The following is a 22,106-nucleotide window of genomic DNA, read 5'->3' as shown; positions in this document are numbered from 1 at the left end:
CGGGTCAATCCGTTTATGCTATATAACGGCACGCACGGCCCTGCGCAGCTCACACATACGCGCGCGAACACACAGACCCCGCGAGCGCGCAAGTGAGCTTTTTTCCGCGACCCTTTGTGCAATCACCGATCGCGAGCGAGAGAGAGAAAGAGAAGCTACATAGCTGGCATTTGTATGCGAGTGACGCGTGTACGCGCGAAGAAGGCTAATTCAGAAACAGAGGGAGAGAGAGAGAGAGAGGGTGAGGGTAGGGAGAGCGAGCACTGATTCTTTTGAGTGCGCGCCGCGAGCTTTGAGCTTTGTTATACGGGCGAGGGGGAACGAGAACGCGCGCGTGCGAGCTTTTTCACTTGGTCGAGGGTACTGCGATGCGCTTAATTAGCTCCCGGGAATAACTGCTGTCTGCTGATTTGGGGATGATGGGCGTAATTTTTGAGTTCGATATTTTGACTTGAATTCATTATCTTTTTAGGTGTTACTTACGATTATTGATGAAGGATGAGGCCAATGAGAGTAAGAAGTAACGCTTACTCGTGTCGATATTTCAACGGTAAAGAAGCGTAGTTTGGCTCGTGCGGAAAGTATAACCCACACGCGCCAGTACATGTATCACTAGAGCCCACGTGGAGAACTACTATACACGTGCGGTAATTAACACAGCAGGATAAATAAATATTTTAAAAATGTGAGTAATTTTGATTTAACATACGCATAAAAATTAGCGCTTACTCGTGTCGACGCCGTTAATACCTGAACGGTAAAAAAAATGCAGTTTGGCTTGTGTCAAAAAATACTGCTGGCACGCGTAGATCCGTGTCAATAAAATCCACGTGGAGAACCACTATACACAGTACACACGTGCGGTAATTATTACGGCAAGATAAACGCAAGATATTGGAAATGTGAATACTTTCGAGTTAATACCTACGCGTAAAAAGTAATGTTTGCTTGAGTCACCAGTAAATATTTCGACAGTAAAAAATGTACTTTGGCTCGTGTCAAAAATGCATATATTCGAGAACTATCACCATTTGATATATGTAACTAAATTTTTCATGGGTTTTCCACGCAATGTTTTTTTAAAAAGAAATAACTATTTTTAATACGCACAGGTTCGTAAAAGTCGAAGAGCTTCACCAAGTGTTAGCAAAGAAAGCGAAAAGGCAAATTTTCCATTCAAATTGATGAATATATTCATAATCAGAAGCAAAACCGAACCATCCCTTTTACGTACAAGACGTGTACACGTCGATCCGGAAATATTGCAAGATATCGCTCGTTAATTGATACGCGTACCCGACGCGTCACTCGCGACACCCACACACAAGTTCACTCTCTCTCTCTCTCTCTCTCTCTCTCTCGACTCGGTATATCCTAAATTACGAAGCAGCGGCTGCCGTTACCGCCGTGGCGGAACGGGTACAACGTAAATTACCAGCGACTGAGAAGATTTCTGCGTGATAACGAACGGATTATCACGCGCTCGCTCGGAAGCGCTACCTCGCGCGCGACACGTGGATATAATTCCGGAGAGATAGGAGGGGGAGGCGAAAAAAAGAAGAAAAAAAAGCCGCGCGAGAGGATTCGCCGAACTATCGAACGATGCGCACGAGCGGGAAAACCAGATTTTTAACGCGGTAATTAAAATTAAGATTCAAAGTGCGTTCCGCATAGCCGATAGCGGAAAAGTGCATATATATACAGCCGATACTTTGACGCCGCATCTCCATAACGTGTAATTAGCGCGTGCGTTTTATGCTACAGCGACGTCGCGCGCGCCTTTTATTTCGCGTTTTCGGAGACATTCTCGCGAGACTAATCGTTTTTTAGCGTATACTTGATTTTTTCGCGCACCGCTCAAGTTTGCTTTTTATTTCGTAGTCGCGACGAGAAGTTAGCAGAAACTTTGTTTCAATGTAGCGCAAATATCGTTTATTAGCTGCGAGTTTTTTCACGCGAGTTAGCGCTGAAGCGAGTGTGTTTTATTGGCGAGGAATATTTTATCGCTGGATCTGATTTCTTCTTGCATAAATCCACGCACGCGCGCATGCCGTGTGGCATTATATAGCGATTAGTTTTTTACATCCCAAGTGCGCATGCGAACATTTTTTTTTTCTCTTCTTATACTCGCTCTCTCGTCGAAGAGTTTGCGCTGTACAATGTCGCGATGTCGTCTTGCTTTTTTTACCTCCGCAATAAGTAGTATAATTTTTTGCGAAAATATGCTTTCGAGCCTCGGCTATGCCTCATATACTTGCAAATATTATTAACGTGTTGCGGATTAATCTCGATAACTGTGCGTCAATATACGTTGAAAAGTTTGACGCTGCCGTCAAAGAGGTGAGAGAGGAGCTTATCGCTCGGAATATAGGCAGTTTTAAAAATTCAAGCGAAACAGCAGTTCATCCCTTCGAACGAGAGACGAGAGTTGAGAAATACTCGGTCAAAGTTCAGAACTGAATATAGATACACGTGTGTGTGCTACGCTAGATTCACACAGCGTTGAGTGTATAATAGAGCTCTCGCTCGCTCGTGGTCTTGCTGTACTCGACATGTATCTACTTACGCGCGTTCCACCGATAACTTCTAAATCCCCCGCAATAATACACAACACGTCAGTTCTAATACACACGCAAACAGTCGACTAGTTCACGAGCGCTAAAGTAGTTGCCGCCGCACCGACACTTTGCAATGTATCATCGACACGGTTTTGTTTGCTTCTTTTTCTTTTCCGACAAAACTGGTTTAAAACGCCGCCTAATCGATTCTGCACAACAGTGTTTGGAGAAAACCTCGCGGTCGTACACTCCCTCTCTTAAATTAATTTAAATATAAACGAACGGTAAGTATATCCAAAAGGTATCATAACGGATCAAAAATACGACCTACGCCAAAGGAGCTAAACTGCTCACGACAAAGAGCGCAGCTCGAAACTATCCTCCGGTAGCTCTCGCGTCGCCACAAAGTGCCAGCTTTATACACTTCGATTTCACGCCTTTTTTTCACGAGCGATATCTCGCACTAAAAAAAGCCTCTTTCTCTCTCACACGAGGGGTAGCTGCCTCCGACAAAAAGCCTTTGAGAGCTTCAGACGCGCGCGCAACTCGCCGTCTCATCGGAAACGAGCGTAACCATGTGCTGATACGCACGACGGGAGCGTATATAATCGGCCGCAGCGGCGATGCTGTGGCAAAAAAACGAGAGCCGTCGCTTCGCATTGTGCGTGTATTTGAGGACGCGGGGTGTAATCGAACCGCGGCTTTAGTCGGTCGTGACGTAAATGATGACTTTTGAGTCAAAGCGACTGTTGTTTCGCGGACCTTGAGTATTTATTGCACTTTGAACGCTTGGAATTGTCGTTACTTCTGTGAAACATTGTAGGCGAGATAAGGAATTAATAAGCGCGATCTCGGGGAGAAAAAGAATCGGAGAGGCGCTTCATTTGCATTATCGAGACACGCGTTACGAGCGAAATAAGCGTGAATTCATTAGTATAAATTAATGTCCATACAGGATTATAAGTTGCGTGCACAGAGAAATATGATTTTTATCTCAATCAGTTTTCTGCATCCATCCGCAGCGTTGCATTCCTGCGCTTGCATTCCGCGATTATTTTGATCGCAATTATCCCCACATCCTATAATCTATCAATGCAGAGATTACATTATTTTATCACCACCGGTTATTGATAAACTTTAAGCACAAACATTGATGTATCACGAGATTTCCCTATACGTATGAGCGTTTATAGCCAGCTATACGCTGCAGACACACGGCCATTAATCAAACGCGACTTACACTTTTGGGTCGCGAAAACAACTGTTAGTGTAACTGGGACGAAGATCGTAATAGGCACTTACACCTCCCGAACGAGGCGACTGGAGCGCGGCCAGATGAAGAGAGGAGGAAGAAGAAGGGACAGCGATAATGTGCTGGAGAGAGAAGGGCAGCGTCGCACGGTCGAAGAAAGGAAGCGCATTTGGAAACAATTCAAACGGTCTCTCTCTCTCCCTCTCTCTCTCTCTCTCTCTCTCTCTCTCTCTCTCTCTCTCTCTTTCAGCTGAATCCCGACAGCGCAGTTATAAGTGAGTTGAGCCAGCGCTTATGTACCTATACATCCCCGCGCGGCCTACGTGTGCCCAGCTCACCTCCCTCTTTCACTCTATATATATATATATATATATATATATATATATATATATATATATATCGTTAAAGTTATGGCTTTGTAAAACGCTCGCTATACGCGCATTTACGTACTGCGCGAGGACCTCATAAAAGGCGAATGGAAGCTTGCTGTCTCTCGTTCTCCCTTGTTCGCCGGCTTTTTTACACCCTTCGCGTCGCCGCACTTTTTTCACCCACGCTCTCTCGTTCGCTCTCCGCTGCAGTGTTTACATCACTTCGCTACCGGATTTTAAAGTTTAGAGCCCACTCAATTGGTTACTTTCATGGCTCTGAGCTTCAGCTGCTGTGTTCCGTCCCCAACTGGATGCTGCTCGAGCACTCGTTTCGTCGTTGGTATTTGCGGATTTGCCTGAGCTCTTACTCCCGCGCGCTGTGTCTGAAGTTATACGAGGTTGATTATTGCGTAAGTGTTAACCATGTCGTACTTTTTTTTAGATGGCGTACAGGGAATGACGAGCTGGAGAGTATAATTGGTTTCGGAATCGAACCACGTGTAAGCACAACGTGTACATAATAATTTCATTTTCGCAAACTTTTATTACAGACGTATTCAAGTGGTCAAGTTTCATTCCGTCCACGTCCTAGATAGCATTCTATATTACATTACACCCGAAAAAAGTCTCAAAACATAAAATCCAAATACCGCAGGCCATCACGATATCGAGACAATCGAGACAATAAACCCATTAAGTCGCGCTCGCGCGTACGGCCCTTTTATTTCCGCGTCTGCATTCAGTCTCTCCTCACCTCCGCTTTCCCATATTCTATCGGTTTTCCCTTTGTTCCGCAGCCCACAAATACGTATACATACAAACGCACAGCTCGAGACACACGCATTTCTCCGGCTCGTTAGTTTTCGCCCGTCGCTGCGCACCTCCGCGCGTTCCCTTTTTTCCCCCGCGCTCGCCGCGGATAAGGTCGTCGTACTTGGGGATTTTCAGCCTCGGTTTCCGACGACGACGCCGGCGACAAGAGAAAGAGCGAAAAAAAGGAGTATGTAAGAGACGTGTCCACACACATACACCTACAGCCGCGTCGCGTCGTTAGCCGGCGACGCTCTTAACGACACGACCGGGTCTTCGCCCCCACCCACACTTGCGCGCACGCAAAACGTGTACTTATTGTGTGAGAGGAGAGAAACGAAATGTGCGCTATAGGCGGAGAAATAAAGCCGAGATGGGTTTGAGGGCTGAAAGTCGACGAGAGAGAGAGAGAGAGAGAGCGAGGTGAATTACGACGCGGTGTGCACTGCAAATCGCCGACTGAGCTTTTGACGCACGAGTATGGATGGGACTAATAAGGCGATACTCGAGTAGGGTATTAAGTTTATTTAGTGGGGGCGAGGATTGGTTTTTACCTGTATATCGAAAGTGTCGCGTGGACTTTGTCGAGACGGCATTTTGCACGAGTTTCCGTAATAGTATACTTATGCTAATATTGATCAAATACTTCTGGGAATGCAGGAACCGAAGAAATGTAAGTAATACATACTGCTGTTCCGAATAAACACACGTATTTGCGCGCGTCGTGCATAGCGAGACGTATAATTCAAAGTTGCTTCGGAACGTACAAGATCTACACCTTCTGAATCATTATAATTCTGTTAATTGAGTCGCGTACAATATTATCTTTACGCAAACAATGCCTTATTCGGGAAAAAAGAAGAAAAGTAGAATATTTTTGGCAGCCTGACAAAAGAGTATAACGAGCATATAGCTTGGATCGAGACCGTCCCTCGAGTATAAGTGAAAAAAGAGACGTTTTTATCTCTCGCTTCTTATCTAGCAAGTTTTTCACGTACTTCGGATGCTTTTATGAGCCTCCTTATAACTAAAGTCGAACGTCTCTGTCCCAACAGTTTATAGCCAAGGGCTCAGTATTGTTCTGATTCCACTCGAAAAAAAAACCTGCTGAGGGTCAACGAGGATAATATTTCCAAAATATACACATTTATTCCGCAACGTTTCCATTTTTCAACACTTCAACGCGACCTGACGATCTCAATTATTCAACAAAAGCGTCAACGCTTCTTCCCTCTAAAAAATTCAAAATTTCAACGCGTTGGATTATCCCATTAAAAAAACAAACGAATCCACGTACATTACATCGGCAATAAAAGTAATCGCCTAATGGTCCAAATCCAGTTTGTCAAAACTTTTTACCGTCGCTCGTGCGCAAACTTATGATACTCTGGTCTCGAAAGCTGTTCTCCCTTTCCCTCCCTCTCCTTTTCAAAGTGTCAGTTTAGCGGACTAATGCGCGGAGCTGGCTAACTTTCGCCTCGGCGAGCCTTCGCCGGGGGAGAATAAGTTGTCCGGCGCGCGTCAGCCGGCAATAAAAGGTCCTTCCGGTCGACGAAGGACGTCGGAGCGAGGAAAAACTGCAGCGGCCCGATAAAAAGGCGTTTAAGAAAAATCGCCGAAGCCGCAGCTCGTGCGAATCCGAGAACGCGGCGGAGGAAAGGAAAAAGTTCGATTTCAAGTTGCCTATAACGAAAAGAGGAAAAAGACTGCGAAGAGAGTATAAAGATGAGCTATATAGCCGGGCGACTTTTAATCGCGCCGGCATCGGTTTTAATATACATCGATGCATGAAAACGAGCAAAAAACCGAGCGAGCCGCAGTATTACAAAGGGCGGCGCGGAAAAAAGAACGAGTGTACACAGCCAAAGAGATACACGCGCCGATTTCGCCGGTCGGATAAAAATAACGATTTTCGACGTATATATACCTGTACTGCATATCCGTAAAGGCTCGGCCGCGCGTATGGTCCAATAAAGAGGCAAACATCGGAGCTTTCTCTGTTTTGTTTTTCGGCGCTGTTGTTTTTTCTCTATCTCTCTAGCGGAAAGGGAGGGAGGGAGGCTTTTAATTGAAAAATCACAGCGCAAGCGAGCGGAATAACTTTTCGGCGATCGCGCGCGAGTACAGGGGGCAAAAGCAATCGGCCGGGACGCTTCGATGAACCGACGCGCGATGGCCGCGTGATTGGCGCTTCAATTGAATGTGAAAATGAAGACTTTGCCGCTCGCTCTTTTTTTCCACGACTCTCGGACGCGGTGTCTGATTTGCTCGAAAAAAAAACACGACTGTACATACCGTCGGATCCTGAAACTCGCTGATCGGCTGTTAATCGAACGTGGACAAGAAGGAATTTCCATTTAATGCGGGATATTCCAGTTTAAATGAGATCCCCGCGCGTTATTGTCTCGCGTCGGTCACTTTTTCCCCGCTCGCTCGATGGATATTGTTATTTCGGTGCTATAATGGATCGAGCGTTGATTCCGTCGTACAGTCTGATTGCGATCGGATCGAGATAAAACTTCTTTTATTCGCTATCATCGCTGTTTAATACGTTTTCAGTAGACAAACGATCTATATTTCTGTCCCATAAAATTTCAAAAGCGACGATAAAATCGCCGAAAGATTCATCAGCCGCAGCTGTCAGCGCGCGAAAAACCAACTCCGAATCACGCGTATAGCCAGTACAGTAGTGCACTGTACGCGAGCGCGCGAAGAATGCAAAATAATTGTTTTCCGGCTACGGCGCGATCGAGTCTATACACGCGTACATACCTATGTAGCGCGATCGTTTTCCACCTCGTCTGTGCGCATATACAGCGCTGCAGCACAGCGGGGCATGTGCCAGGATCCGCGTTTTCCGCGATTTGACGCGTAACGACCATTAAACGCGCGCTCTGTACGTGCGATGCGTATGTGCGTAAGCTCGTCGAGAGAGAGGAAGGGGGCGACCTTCGCGCGAAACGTCAAACGTCTGTGCGCGCGCGCCGTGCAGTGCCGTAGCGAGCGGTTCCCCAGCGGCTGCGTCTATATTATTACACCTCTGTCTCTAATGGCTCGATGTGCGAGGAAGCAGATGAATATGAGCCGATTTGTCTCTGCGGGTTAATTTAATTAGGTGTATCGATGAAGTCTGACGAGGATGATGTTCGTAATTTCAAATTGCACCGCAAATATTGCTTTAGTCGCGTATCGTCAACGTCGCGGTAAATCAGAGTTTATTAGGAAAAAAGGCGCGTCGTCGCGTGCGAGCAAAAGAAAAAACTCAAAAAGTGCGGGACTGCGGCAGGGATTACGTAAACTTTTTATTTTTTGCATGCCGTCATCGCCGAGCGCTAGCGCAGCGCCGTCCTATTTCCATTCATTGTTAATACCAACATCGTTAAACATTTGCAAAGCTTGCTCCTCTGCCAGCGGCCAATTTACCCTAAATTTAGCCTTGGAACATCGACGAAGAATTAAAAGAAAAAGCTTCGCGAGCTTGAACCACGCAGCGAACTAAGAGAGAGAGAAAAAAGACAGCAGCAGCAGCTCGAGACAGCGCGTCGCAGCGGGAGAGAGAGAGAGAGAGAGAGAGAGAGAGAGAGAGAGAGCGAAAAAAATCGCCTCCGAACTACACGTGTACACTCACACATGCATGCAGCAGCGCGGCGCTGCCGGCGGCGCACGTGTGAAGAAACCGCGGCGCTCATGTACTGCTGCAGAGAAGACGAAATCGCGCATGCACGAGGCAGCTGCTCTCCGCCGGTGGACAGTCGTCGTCGCGAGCTTTTCTCCGTCTCTCGCTCTAGTATATGTGTGCGCGGAGAACGTTAAACGCTTATATTGCCAGCTATACAGTGTTTTCTCGCTCGCGAGAGATGGGGAAATTCTGACAGAGCCAGCGCTCTCGCTTTTCCGACGGTTTTTCTTTGCGTGGAAAGTCGAGCTTTTTACGCGCTGTGACGACTGTGAGGTTTGGCGTCAGTTGGGCGAGACTTATGTATAGCGTTTTGATTTTGTGGAATTTTCTCATGTTTTCTAATCACGCTGATTCGCTAACGCGTAATCTCGAGTAGACTGTCGTTTTTTTTATTGTTCGGAGGGTGTCGCGCGAGCTAATTATTAATCTGCGTCAATTTATTATGAGGCGATGACAGACCAATTATCTCTTGCGGCAAGTTTTGATTATTAAATGATGCACCGCAACGTTATACTTTTTATTGATTACGTATCGACGGTATTTACGTTCGATGTATTCCAATTTTGAAGATTGATTTGAACTGCTATGCAAGGATTCGTATCCTATTTACAATAATTAGTCTGTATCAGCTGACGAGTTCAGTGAAATTAAAGTTATTTTTACATCCGATATCGCACTATCATTAATCGTTATTGCAGCGATGTGAGATTCGCTGTAATACTTTTCGCGATAAGCTCGAGATAATGCGTTTATAAAAAGAATTATTCAGTCAATTCGAGCTATCTCCGCTGCCGCCTGTAAGTTTAATACGTTTGCTCGTAACACCTAATAAAACTGTGATTGAACTTTATTGTTCGACGGATAAAAAGCGCGTATAATTCACTTTCGCAGCGATTCTTTCGTGAAGCGCATAGCCGAAACGTATGAATAGATTTGAAACGAAGAAAATATCTGTATAAAGTAACATCTCACCTGTAATCTTCTCAAAACCATACACTCGACGAGAGTAAGCCGAAGAAAAGCTCCAAGATTCACTTCGTTGACGTCCAAACTTCTCATCCTCGGATCTTAAAAATGACAATTCAACGGAAAGATCAGCACTTGGCGTCTCGAACAAAGACGACAGTATATGTGTGTGTTTGAAAGTGTTTCGCGAGGCTCGAGGAAGGATCGAGCTTGCGCGCAAGCTCGACCGCTTCCCCGTGTATCGTGAAACAGGAGAGAAAGAAAAGTCAGAGAAGGAGGGGAGGGGATAGAAAAATGAGGAGAAAAGACGCAAAATTCCAAAGTCATTTGGGAGAGGAGATTTTTGGCGCGCGAAAATACACGTTAGAGGGAGAGAGAGAGAGAGAGAGAGAGAGAGAGAGAGAGAGAGAGAGAGAGAGAGAGAGCGCTGCGCTCGCGTATGTAGTAGGAAAAAGCGGAATTGCGTGCATCGAGCCGACTGCCAAAATGCGCGAGCGCGTGGACAAGGTCACGCGCGTGCTCGAGCTTTAGAAATTCATATTTACGAATACTCGCTCGCTCTTTCTCCCACGCGCTAGAATATATAGCTTCTCTCTCTCTCTCTCTCTTCCGCCTGCGAGATCCATGATCTCTCTCGCCGACGCGCGCTATTGATTCGCGAAAAGCCGAGTCGTTCCGATCAGCTGTTACTCCGCGGGAGTCGCTTTCTATCTCTCTCTCTCTCTCCCTCTCTCTCTCTCTCTCTCTCTCTCTCTCTCTCTCTCGCTCTCTCTCTCTCTCTCTCTCGCTCTCTCTCTCTCTCGCTCTCGTTGCTAATGGAAATTTAATGCAGTTTTTCAAGAGCAAATTTATTCGTCTACGCGTTGCAGTTGGCTGCTGTGTGAAATTTTTTAGCGATTCTCTGCTTCGGAGCTGCTCAAATATATAGGAGTATGGCTAAAAATTCATGTGCGTTTATTATTTGCAGCGAATCGATTACCTCGTCGTTCGATGTGTATATTGCGTATGCAACGAATTATTTATCTCCACTTATTCGCTCACCAATAATACCGAAAGTGTAATACTAGAATAATTTAGAACGTTTACCGTAACGAGATATTCTTCAGCGAAGACAAATTTGCGAATCTTCTTTGCGAGCGAGTATACACTAAATTAAAGCGAAGCTTCCAACAGCTACCGAGCGCCGGCCCTGTTCTTTTTTTTTAAACTCGTTAACTAAAGTACCGCCACACTTTTCACTTCTTTTTAGCCGGACTATACGCAAGCGCGCGCTGTCTTTGCATCACTTGGCATACGCATTTCCGTGGAAAAAGAAAATCAAAGCGAAAGAAAGTGAATCACGCAAAAGTAAACGCGCGCGGCGCACGTCGCCCTCGCTGAAGGTAAAATATTGCCAGCTGTTTGCTAACACGGACACCTTGTTTTGCTTTTATCGCGCGTGCATTTATTATATATCCCGTCGGAGTTCGGTTATTGTATTGAGAGTATTAAAGCGGAGGAGATTTCGTAATAATTTGAAGAATTACTCGTCGTTAAAGTTTCCTTTGTGTCACTTTGATAAACGCAAATTTTAAGTAGTGACAGACAAATTTTGTAATTTACTGTATGCAAGATGTTTTTTAATTCAAGCACTCCGTACTTTTCCACGGCGAGGAAAGCGTTATGGCGACAGAAACTTCCCTGCGAGCGTTTCAGAAAAAATGCATTGCGCAATATATTGAAATTACTTCGCTGTATACTCTTACCGTCACGGAGCGACAAAGAAATCCAGTCTACGAAACGCCATTAAAATAAAAGCTGAATTATGCAAAATATCGTCATAAGAGCATACGAGGCATCTATAACGAATTCACTGTCTCTGGCACTATATACGATACTGGGTGTCTACCTCCAACTCCAGATGGAGCATCACATAATTTTTCACAGAAAAAATGTCACAACAGTCACTGCAACTCGACGAGCGGCAACCTGGCCCCAATACTCTATTCAATTTTTCGCAAAATCCTAATGTCAACGCGAATTCGCGGCCGAGCCGAGTACACCGCGAGCCGTCGCGCCAACAAATAAGCCTCGCACGCACAGAGCTGCATCGGAAGCTCGCTCGCAAGGGGGGAGGGCTCCTCTTTGTCCGTCACTGATTTTCACGTGTCTCGGTGCGTGACGCGCGTGCAGCAGCAGCTGCTGTCAAAATTTATCGACGCTCGCGCGTGCATAGACACCGACTCGTCGCGAGAATCAGAAGGAAGAGAGAGAGAGAGAGAGAGAGAGAGAGAGAGAGAGAGAGAGAGAGAGAGAGAGAGAGAGAGAGAGAGAGAGAGAGAGCGAGAGACAGATGTAGAGGAAGAGATGTCGCGCACTTTGACGAAGAAACGCGGAGAGAGAGCTCGACCTTCGTTCGTGTCTGTCAACTGCACCGCTGCACAAGGTACATACAATACTGTCGGCACACTCTCGTGTCTCTAGGTTGTCACTGTTTGTTTCTTTTTCTTTCGTTCCCAAAAGGAGAAGAGATCACTCGTAGTAGCAACAACAACGACGGTCAGTCCCACTGGCCTTCAGCATGCGTACAGCGCGCGCACCCGCGGCGAAGATATCGTGCGTGATTTCCGCAGCCGTCCTCGTAGATCACAGCGCAATCGCGCTCTTGGACGAAAATGACATGGTCAATTTTCGCGAGCTGCGAGCGCTTTAAAAATAGAGCGCTACTGGTGCACACTATGCCGCGCGGCCAAGTCTCTCTCTCTCTCTCTCTCTCTCTCTCTCTCTCTCTCTCTCCCTCTCGGTCGTCTTCCTTGGTATCGCACGCGTAGCAGCAGCAGCAGCAGCAGTAGTAGCAGCGGCGACGGCAAAACACTTGTCACAATGCGAGGAAGGCTGGGAGACAAGGGATGAAGGGGTGAACGAAGAAAGAGCGAGAGCTGTCGCTGTTGTTTACCTTGCTACATGTAAAACGAGTGGTTTTAGGAGAGCCCGGCTGGAATATCGGCGAGGGGGCCGTGGTGCTGGTCACAGGCAGACACACAGGACTGCAGTTGTAAAACGGAGAGATACGATAAACGTAGTCTCGCGCGCACGCGTGTCTATTGATATATAGATATATATGTAGCCCGAGTGTCAGAGTGTAGATATATGTGCAGCAGCCGCCTCTCGACAGGACAGAGCGAGCGAGAGAGAGAGCGATATAGAGCGAGTGCGAGCTGCGCGGCGTCTCTGCAGCGCGCTGCAACAACACTACTCGGCTGCTCAACACACTGCAACGGACTCGGCACTCTCTCGGAGTTAAAAGGCGCGCGCGGATGGGGGTGCTGCCGCCGCCGCGCCGCCGCAGTCTGTCTCTCTCTCCCTCCGTGTGCGGCGAGAGAGCGAGCGCGCGCGCGAAAGAGAGGAGGAGAGTCGGATGGATAGAGATAGATAGAGAAGAGTGTGTGTGTGTGTGTGTGCGTGTGCGTGAGTGAGGTAAAGGCTCGCCTCGAACCGGCCCACAGTGACGTCGCCGGCCTACTGTCGGAGCAGAGAGCCAGGCGCAGCAGCTCTCCTCGGCCCCGCGGTCAACTAACCTACCGTGCGCGGCCGAACTTTACCGAGCGGGCGAATCAATCGGCTCGGCGCGCGGCGGCTAGCAGCGCCGACGCCGCCGCTCTCTCTCTCTCTCTCTCTCTCTCTCTCTCTCTCTCTCTCGCTGCGCCGCCCGCGCTCGCTCGTGCGCGCTCGCGCATTTTCCATCGCACTTGCACCCGAGCCAGAGCGACGAGCGGACTATAAGTACGCATCCGTACCTATAGCTATACGCGCGCGCAGTCCGTGTCTGGCAGTTCGTGCCAAGCTTGCGATGCGGAGCTTGCGACTTGCGCTCGAGATGCAGGGATAACGAGCTGCGATTTTTTTATATATACTCATGCCAATGTGTTTGTTTACTTTGGACTCGATGCTGTTGTACGGGCTATTTAAGGTTTGCGGGATGATTCTTCGAGAATTTGCGATAGATTGTTTCCTTATCGCGAGGATTGGAGTCAGATGCGAAGCGCTCGCACGCGCGGCTCGGTTGAAAACGCATTAGATGCTTCGCGGAAGACCTGCAGTGTATAGGCAAAAACCGGAGAGGCGCAAAGCTCAGGAGGGGAACGGATTCAACGATTTAATCGAATCAGTGCTTTTTGTTATTTCGAGCGCATCCAAAGCGGAAAATATGCTAGTAGATGCAGTCGGACACGGTCAGACAGCGGTTCTCGTCACTTTCAAATCTTCCCAAGCTCCCCGGCGCCAAAAGCATAAATTCAGCAGTTCGGCACGCTCTAGCCAGAGCCCAATAACGACACCTACTATACTCCTATCGCTCATCTCTCTCTCCTACACAGCCTCTCTTTCCTCCCCCTCTGCCCCGAAGTCGTCGGCATCGGACAAAGACGACGTCGACGAGGAGCTCGGCTGCATATAGAAGCTCGGCTGCGCACGGAAAGGTCGCTCGCGCGCTAGGCTAACTCTCGGAGTGAGAAAGGGAGGGAGGGGGTACAAGCGACTCGAGTGAGCCTGCGCGAAAACTGCAGGCGAGACCGAGACGAGACGATGCGTGGAGTTCCTTCTCTCCCTCTTTCCCTGCGCGCGTGCATCCAACGCGCGGGAGAGGGGAGCTTGCGGGGAGACAGAGGTGAACGGGGGGGGGGGGGAGAGATGGACGCACAGACGTGCGAAGCGTGAGAATGAATGAGGAGGGGGGTGAGGAGAGGCGCCTGGTGGACCGGAAAAAAGCGCGCGCGGGGGAGAGCAGGCGGCGGCGGCGGCTGATTCCGTGATTCGAAAATGTGCGCGTGCTTGAAAAGGACGACGAGCGGAGGAGAATTATTTTTGCACTTTGCAGCGCGGCGTTGATTTGTGCGCGAAGCACTTTTTTCTCTCTCTCGCGCGCGCGCGCGCCTGAGTATTCGAGAACGATATTCTCTCGCGCGATGGGGATTAGTTTTTTTCCGAGCTCGCTCATTCGCGTGTGTATGTTTTGAGTTATTGCTTTTCGAATTATGGCGCCCGCGCGTCGAGTTTCAGGGTTGAGATTTCGAAGTTCGCGGAAAGCCGGATTAGGCCTACAGACGTAGAGTTAATATTTGCGTATGGAATGTGCGTCTTATCAGCTCATGGCTGTTACTACTTACTTCTGCGACTTTCTTTCACGCGCCGCGCTTTATCTATCAGGCGTTTCGGATTCTCGCGGAGCTCGGAGATAGCTGATTAGATAATATAATAGGCGTCTATTTTTACGATCCCTTATCGCTCACTGTATACAACAAATTTTCAGCCACGCGTTCCAGGAAATGTTTATTTATACACGTTCCGCGAATACGCCCCCGCGTAAAATTAACCAAATGTTTTTGCAGGCATTAGGCCGAGGAAGAAGCAGAACTAAAGAAGAAGAAGAAGAAGAAGAAGCGGCTCTCTCTCTCTCTCTCTCTCTCTCTCTCTCTGCACCTCGGCAATCTAATCAACAATGGGTTGCATAATAAACGGCTCGTGTGTATACATGTATATACAGAGCTGCTCGCCAAGTCATTACACGCGCTAGGCGTTCGTTCTCTTCAACCGATAAAGCAATAATGGATATCTTAAACGGCATAAATCGCTTTTACGATTCGAGTGATATCATCGGCAACAGCTCGCTCTCGCTCGCGTTTTTTGACACACCGGCCCTGCACGAGCGCCAATGAGATCCTCCCGAGCGATTGCCGACACCCTTGCTGCTCTTGTTTGCAAAAAGAAAGACTCTCGCGAGAAAATCATCCGCGAGAAGGAGGAGCCGCTGTCGATAAGAGCCTCGTTATAAGTTTGGCGTGACTCCGTGTCCGCGTATACCTATATATACATACATGCACGTGCATACAAAGCAAGTGTGTGAGAGAGAGAGAGAGAGAGAGAGAGAGAGAGAGAGAGAGAGCACCGGGTACGTAAATACCGCACGCGCGACTCCCACATAAGCGCGTGGAAATATATAAGTTTCGCGAGAGAGAAAGAGAGGGAGAGAGAGAGAGAGAGAGAGAGAGAGAGAGAGAGAGCGGGCTCATGCAGTTTTACAATGTCATTCGCAGCTCGTATATACGTGTGTGCGTAGGTGCACGCGCGCTCGCAGCATTATAGCTCGCGGTCGCACGTGTGCGAGCTGCGCTGGTATAGCTGCTCTTGTGAGAAAAATGGACGCGTTTGCCGCATCGCGTATAGAATACATTATATCGACATGTTTATTGAGTCGCGAGTATCGAAACTTACGTTTACACAGGGCCGAAATTACATATATACAGAAGCGCGCGCTTGAGGGCTGAATGTGTGCGGGTTTCACTCGATTAGCCTGTTTATTAACTTATAACCTGTACAGCGATGATGCATCATTTAAACGTGTCATACACGGAGTTTATACGCGCACGCATAAGATAATGCCATGTGGTGCACACGTTGTGTATCATTCCCGAAGATTCTCCTGTATAGACTTATACACACGAATGTATAACATCTACAAAATAAGAGAAAAAGGAAAATGTTAAACACCGCAGTCGGACAGAAAATGTTCGCGCGCCGTAACTTGCACACACGAGCTATAGAGATTCTTAGGTAACGCGAATTGCGCCCGGCTCGCAAGCTTGACTATATATCCGCGATTCTCGCGCAGATAGACGCACGCGCGTAATTTACGCTCGCAATTGCCGGCCTGTGCATGCGCTGCTCTATCGCGATTGTTGCCGAGGCGCGAGTATGTGTGCGTGTAAATATATACGTGTGACGGAGGGGATATATAGCCAAGCGAGGACGCGCGCGTGTCGGCGGACACGTGCTGCTGCTGCCGCCGTCGCCGCTCTGGCACACGCACCGATGACGACGAGTGAGAGAGAGAGAGAGAGAGAGAGAAAAGCTGCTAGTGCGATTATTTCGCGGATGGCGATCGACTCGCTGCGCGAGAGGGACGGAATTGTGGGTATTAGCTGCGGGGAATATGGCCGAGGATTAAGGGTTCGGCAGAGCTTGCGGTACTTGGACTTTGATGGCGAGGGAGGAGGGAAGGTGCTTCGAGAGATTTTTTTGGGTTTTGTTTTAAGGAGTGGAAATAGTGTGGATTTTGGATCCGAGAGCTATTTTGAGGCTGCTTTTAGAAAGATTTTTACGCAACTTTACGAGCAGCCGCTGTAGTTTTACGACGCACTTTTGCGGGTAATAGTTTCTTACCGCGCGCGTGTAATGATAACAAACGTTTCTATTATATCAATTATACACGAATACGTCATATTGGTCTTAACAAGCGGTATAGATCTTGATTTACCCGAGAGACTCAAGGGGACGGATATAGTTGTATAACCGTCGAAATCGTATATGCATTTAAAGAAGATTAAGATATAACTGTATCGAGCTCTTGCGCATCAATGAAACAATATGTATCTGAGAATACACAAGATAACGCGCTAAAAATAAAAATCAATTTTTCACACTATGCAAGATAACGTAGAGCAAATCTAATATGTAGAAAAAGACACCGCACTCGGGTCAGACGCCAAAAGGCTTCGTTATTCATTCCAATGAAACATTCCTCTCTGAACTCACACAATATCAGAAATAATCGCCTCAATAATCAAAGAGTGCTAGCGACAAAAATGGAAAAGCCTCGATTCAAACCAAACTTATTCTTCGCTGCTATATATGCTCCTTCGCAACAAAACTAACACTTATATATGTATGTTTTTCGTTCGCAGCGAGTCGTCCGCACGTGCACAAGCTCAAACGAGCTCGACCGCAGAGTCACATCCGCAAAACTACGCACACAAACACACGTGCACACAAGCTTCTCCATTTTTCCGGCTATATACTCTTCGCGTGCCTCGCGCTAATTTACGCAGAGAGCCGAGCTCGGCGCGTTGAAAAAAAAAAATATATATATACATGCACACGGAGACCAGCTCGCTGCTATCGTGTGTCGCGGCGATGTGCGTTCTTAGGTAACGCGAGCGTGCATCTGCAGCGCACTGTAATACGTGTGTAACGCGCGGCGCGCAGTGCGTTACGTGAGCGGAACCAAGATCGAGCGTACTGATCCACGCGCCGAGTCGATTGTTCCCTCTTTTTTTCCGTTTTTTTTTTTCGTCGTCGACTTTGTCGTTATATACTGCCGGACTCGAGAGATAGCTTTGTACTTTATACTGCGGAATAAGCCGATGCGGATAAAATTAAGGAATTAGATCATAATCTATCTATATATAGCGAAGACGACGAAAATTTGCACACGGAGCCGGTCAGTCGAGGCGGAAAATTCGAGTCGCGACGGGAACTTGGCTCTTTTTTTTTATTCTACTCCGTCCAAAGCTCCGCATACTCCTCGTGCAGCGCCGCGCAACTTCATAATGCGCTTGCTGAGAGAGAGAGAGAGCCGTCCTTGTGAAGCGCGCCCGAGTCCGTTGTTTGTCATCTTTACGAGCGGGTGTAAAACACGCTAGACGAATCGAGAGACACGCGCGCTACCGTTGTGTATGGAGCTGCAGCAGCGCTTAATGCCCGCGCACTGTGTTCGCACGCGCTTATTTTTTTTCGCCCGCCACTTCCGCTTCGGGGTTGCGATTCAGTGGTTGTACGGTCGGGTTATGGTTTTTGTCGAGGAGATTTGATCGATGTATATATATATATATTATATTGTTTCGACTTTTACGCGTTCTTATGATAAAAGCGAGATACGACGAGAAATTATACGTATACTTGCGTATGAGAAGAGTGAATTTCGTGGAAAGTACGCAGTTCTCGCAACTAACGGACGATTCTGATTAATGAGAATAAACATAAGGATAGTGCGGCTTTTATCATGTTTACAGTTTCGGCTCTAATGCCGAACGCATTATTTTGAGAGAGCATACGTTGTAACGCGACTTTTAAAAATAGACCTTAAGCTATAATTTCGCTGATGTGTATACGCATACAGTATCGAAAGTTCGAGGAAACGTTTCCACGAAAAAGTTGGGAGGATACGGCGCAGCGATGGCGTAATAAAAAGCGAGTAAATATAATCGCATTCGCGCGTGAAATGTGATTACGAGGAGCTATAATTCTCAGGCTAAAATCCATTCGAAAATATTAAAAAAAAAAGTCTTACACACTGCCTTATCGCTAAATGGCCCGTTTTTCTGCAAAGTCACGCCTAGATATACATAACGTCTCTCTCGTACACTCTGTATCTTTAATTTCACGATGTCTGTGTGCCTCGGTTAATTAGCTTGAAATCTCGTGACGTCACTTAAGCACGCGTCAGCCATCGAAACTTGCATAATACACCACGAACGATCGAAAGGCCTACGAAGCCCCAAATTTTCACTGACCACATTTGGCTGGTCGTATCGCCCTTTGAAAAATTCACAGCCTCGAAAGACGAGACTCTCCACAAGCCTTTCGCAGCAAACACATCGCGTGGTTTTCTCGAATCCACGAAAAGCTACCCCCGAGAAAACGAGCGCGTACATAGCGCACACACACACACGTCGGCCTAATCGAACTGCCAATAACGGCGTGTTCGCGTATATGTACATGTGCGCCGCTACCTTATACCACTGAATTTTTTAAGCTAGCTACTCTCGCGCAATGTCGATCGGCGAGTATACGTATAGGCTTCGCAGCTGCACACGCAAATCGCGCGCCGTTTCAGCGGGATTATGTAAGCAGTGAACCCTTGCCGCGAGAGTTATGCTCATTTTCTCCTGTCTTTACGATTCTGCGCGCAGCTTTTAGTTGAAGAAAATTAATTGCGAAAGGGAAAATTTTCTTGAGAACATCCACCTTCCATTTGAGAGCAAAAGATGTGGCCATCTAGTGTGTTTAATCTCAATCGTAAAAATTACGCTTAATCACTCACGATAATTTAAAAGTATATATCGCAATTCGCGCAGCAACAGTTCGAACGAATACGAATGCGCACGAAATGGAAGCGAAGGCTTTTTTCAAACTTTTTTCAGCGTCGTTTAAGTGAAAACGAAGCGATTAGCGTAAAGTTCCCAGCTCTGAAATTCAAATCGCCAATTGTGATTCAGCGTATATCGCGGTGGGGAGCTATTAAAACTTTTCCTCCTTAACGAGGACAGCCGAGACCATCGCTGTGCGAGCGCGCCCGCGGCTCTTGCGGGAACTGCGCGATTTTCAATCGATATCCGGAAGTTTTCCCTGCAACTTTCGATGGGCTATTCATATCGATGGATTTTTCATTTGTTTTAAATTTGACAGTCATGTTCTGCTTTGCAAATTTATTTTTATTCCACCAGTTCGAGCGATGACGTTTCGCGCGACGATTATTATATGAATTTCGAATAAAACGCGATGGACAACTGCACGAGCAGTCGTTGAGCGTGTATACGTCACGTTAATTAATTTGCATGTTGCATCGGCTAATTGCTGGAAAAAAATCAACGCATTTGGAGTGTCGCTAATTAATATGACATATCGACGCGCACAAATGAGCAGTATACTAAACTGGCGTAACACCGCTGACCTACTCAACTGTTTTACATTGAGTAACCGATCATTGAAGCGAGCATCGTTTTCTCTATGTAATTCCGTGCGCAGCGTGTAGGTTAGATAAAACACCTATAGCCTCGATTGAAATGCGCTTCCACATCAGTATGTAGGACAAAGTCTTTCATTCAAATATTTTTTCAGAAAAAAAAAACAATTACGGCGACGATCGTATAATCCTCCGAAAATCCCCCAAGGCCGCATCCACCCCGAAACAATATCATCCGCGAGTCGTATACGTACGAGATCTCGTCAAACATCGTCGTTTCTCACTGCGCGACCTTTTTTCGCAGTCGATAAATCGTCTCCTTGAAAAATTGCCGTCGCCCGGCCGCCGATCTCGTGCAGTCTCTAGGGGGCGCCGCGCCGCCACCGTCGCGTTGCGCCGAGTAAAAACAAGACGATAAATCGATATGCTCCGACGACGCGCGAATCGCTGAAACCCTTTCAGACGCTGGCGCTCTCGGGGCGTTTTGATGATGCGGGGTGAGTAAGATAACAAATTTGGTGAAATTCAGGCGTTTGTTTTGACGATTTTTATACGGATTCAGGCACTCGACGCTCTAACTGATTAGCATTTTAGATATAATTAGAATATCGCAGGGGATACGATCACGTCTGACTCATTAACGCGCGATTCGAACGCATGTGACCGGCTTTTGCTACTTAATCTTTTGAAAATTGTATTATCTGATGATGTTGCAGTCATAATTGACGATACGATCGATGTTGAAAATACTACACCGACTCCGATCAAAGTCCACGTAGACGTGTGATATTGAAAATGATCAATACGCATAATGCATTTTGATAATCCAAACCGTCTGACCGTTGAAACGTCACTGAGTGCTATATACAAGTTTGAAGATCAGGGTATCAAAAATAACTAAAATTGTTTCAATAAAAAAAGTATGAAGAATGTTATCACCCTGCGGTATTACATAAAACGCAGACGCACGACCTCAGCGATAAAAGTTTATTTTCAAAATAAAAATTCGAAATTGCAGCGCTACAGACGCTGATAAATTATCCATTGTCGTCTTCTAATTCCTTTTATCGAGCGATTATTAATTTCAATCGTCTGCGGTAAAATTGACCGGTCACCGATTGCGAGGGATTGCGCCCGCAACGAAGAATCAGCTGACCAATGAAGCAACTTTATTTTAGCCCAAAGTTGATAAAAATATGCACTTGAGAAAGTAAAATACATCCCTAAAAAACGAAAAACACACGCAAAGCGAAATCGAACAATCTATAGACATATACACGCGTATCCATCGAGCACACAGCCTTTATCGAGATATAATATGAGCGAGCGCGCAGTTCCTGCCAATTTCTCTATTTTTTGTTTTCCTCCCCCTCTGCGCGCGTACAGCGCCATATACTCCGCGCTCTTTTTCGCTCGGTGTACCGTGTGCCCGTCGAGCGTCGGCGGCGGCGGTGGCAATGTGCGAAAGCGGCGCGCAACTCTCCGGCCGATTGGCCCGCGATCGTCCGCAATGAAAAAGCAATTTTACGGCGATTTTCACTTTTGCAATGCACCGCCGCCGCCGTGCCGATCGTCGAAACGCGCCGGCGAGCTCGAGAGATCGAAAAAAGCTGCCGCTGCGCTGCCCGACAGACGTCCCGCCAAAAAGACAAAATAAACGAGCGAACGAGCAAGCGAGTGGGAGAGAGAGAGAGAGAGAGAGAGAGAGAGATAGAAAAAGCTTTGTGCGTTTTCGCACGATCGTCGCCGTGTGCATGTGTGTATACGCGAGTCTGATCGCAGGCCGCCAACGAGTCGCGCTGTAAACACGTAAATCATATCGGTCGGCAACGAGCGCTTATAAAATTATATTCGGTATCTCCTAATTGGCCGAGCGAATGCACCTATAGGTATATGTATGCGCGCGTTGCACGTGTACAGAGGGTGAGCGAAGAGCGCGCGCTCTCGATAAGTAATTAATTATCGTACGAGG

General features: G+C 47.2%; 1 protein-coding gene across 17 annotated transcripts in view; it reads right to left on the bottom strand.

The window, feature by feature from the left end:
* The window catches only part of LOC100119619 (protein tramtrack, beta isoform), a 215,712-nt gene that overhangs the window by 43,841 nt on the left and 149,765 nt on the right, over positions 1–22,106 (bottom strand). For 3 of the 17 annotated variants that reach the window (XM_031927271.2, XM_016983784.3, XM_016983788.3), the window contains one exon: positions 9,643–9,737. The gene's annotated coding sequence lies outside the window, so the exon portion shown is untranslated. The other 14 variants (XM_016983783.3, XM_031927283.2, XM_031927274.1 and 11 more) reach the window with 12 other exon arrangements.

The sequence above is a fragment of the Nasonia vitripennis genome, chromosome 3, assembly GCF_009193385.2.
Source record: "Nasonia vitripennis strain AsymCx chromosome 3, Nvit_psr_1.1, whole genome shotgun sequence".
NCBI classification, from domain to species: domain Eukaryota; kingdom Metazoa; phylum Arthropoda; class Insecta; order Hymenoptera; family Pteromalidae; genus Nasonia; species Nasonia vitripennis.
Note: the sequence above shows the minus strand (reverse complement) of the source record. Positions and strands in the feature narration are given on the sequence as shown.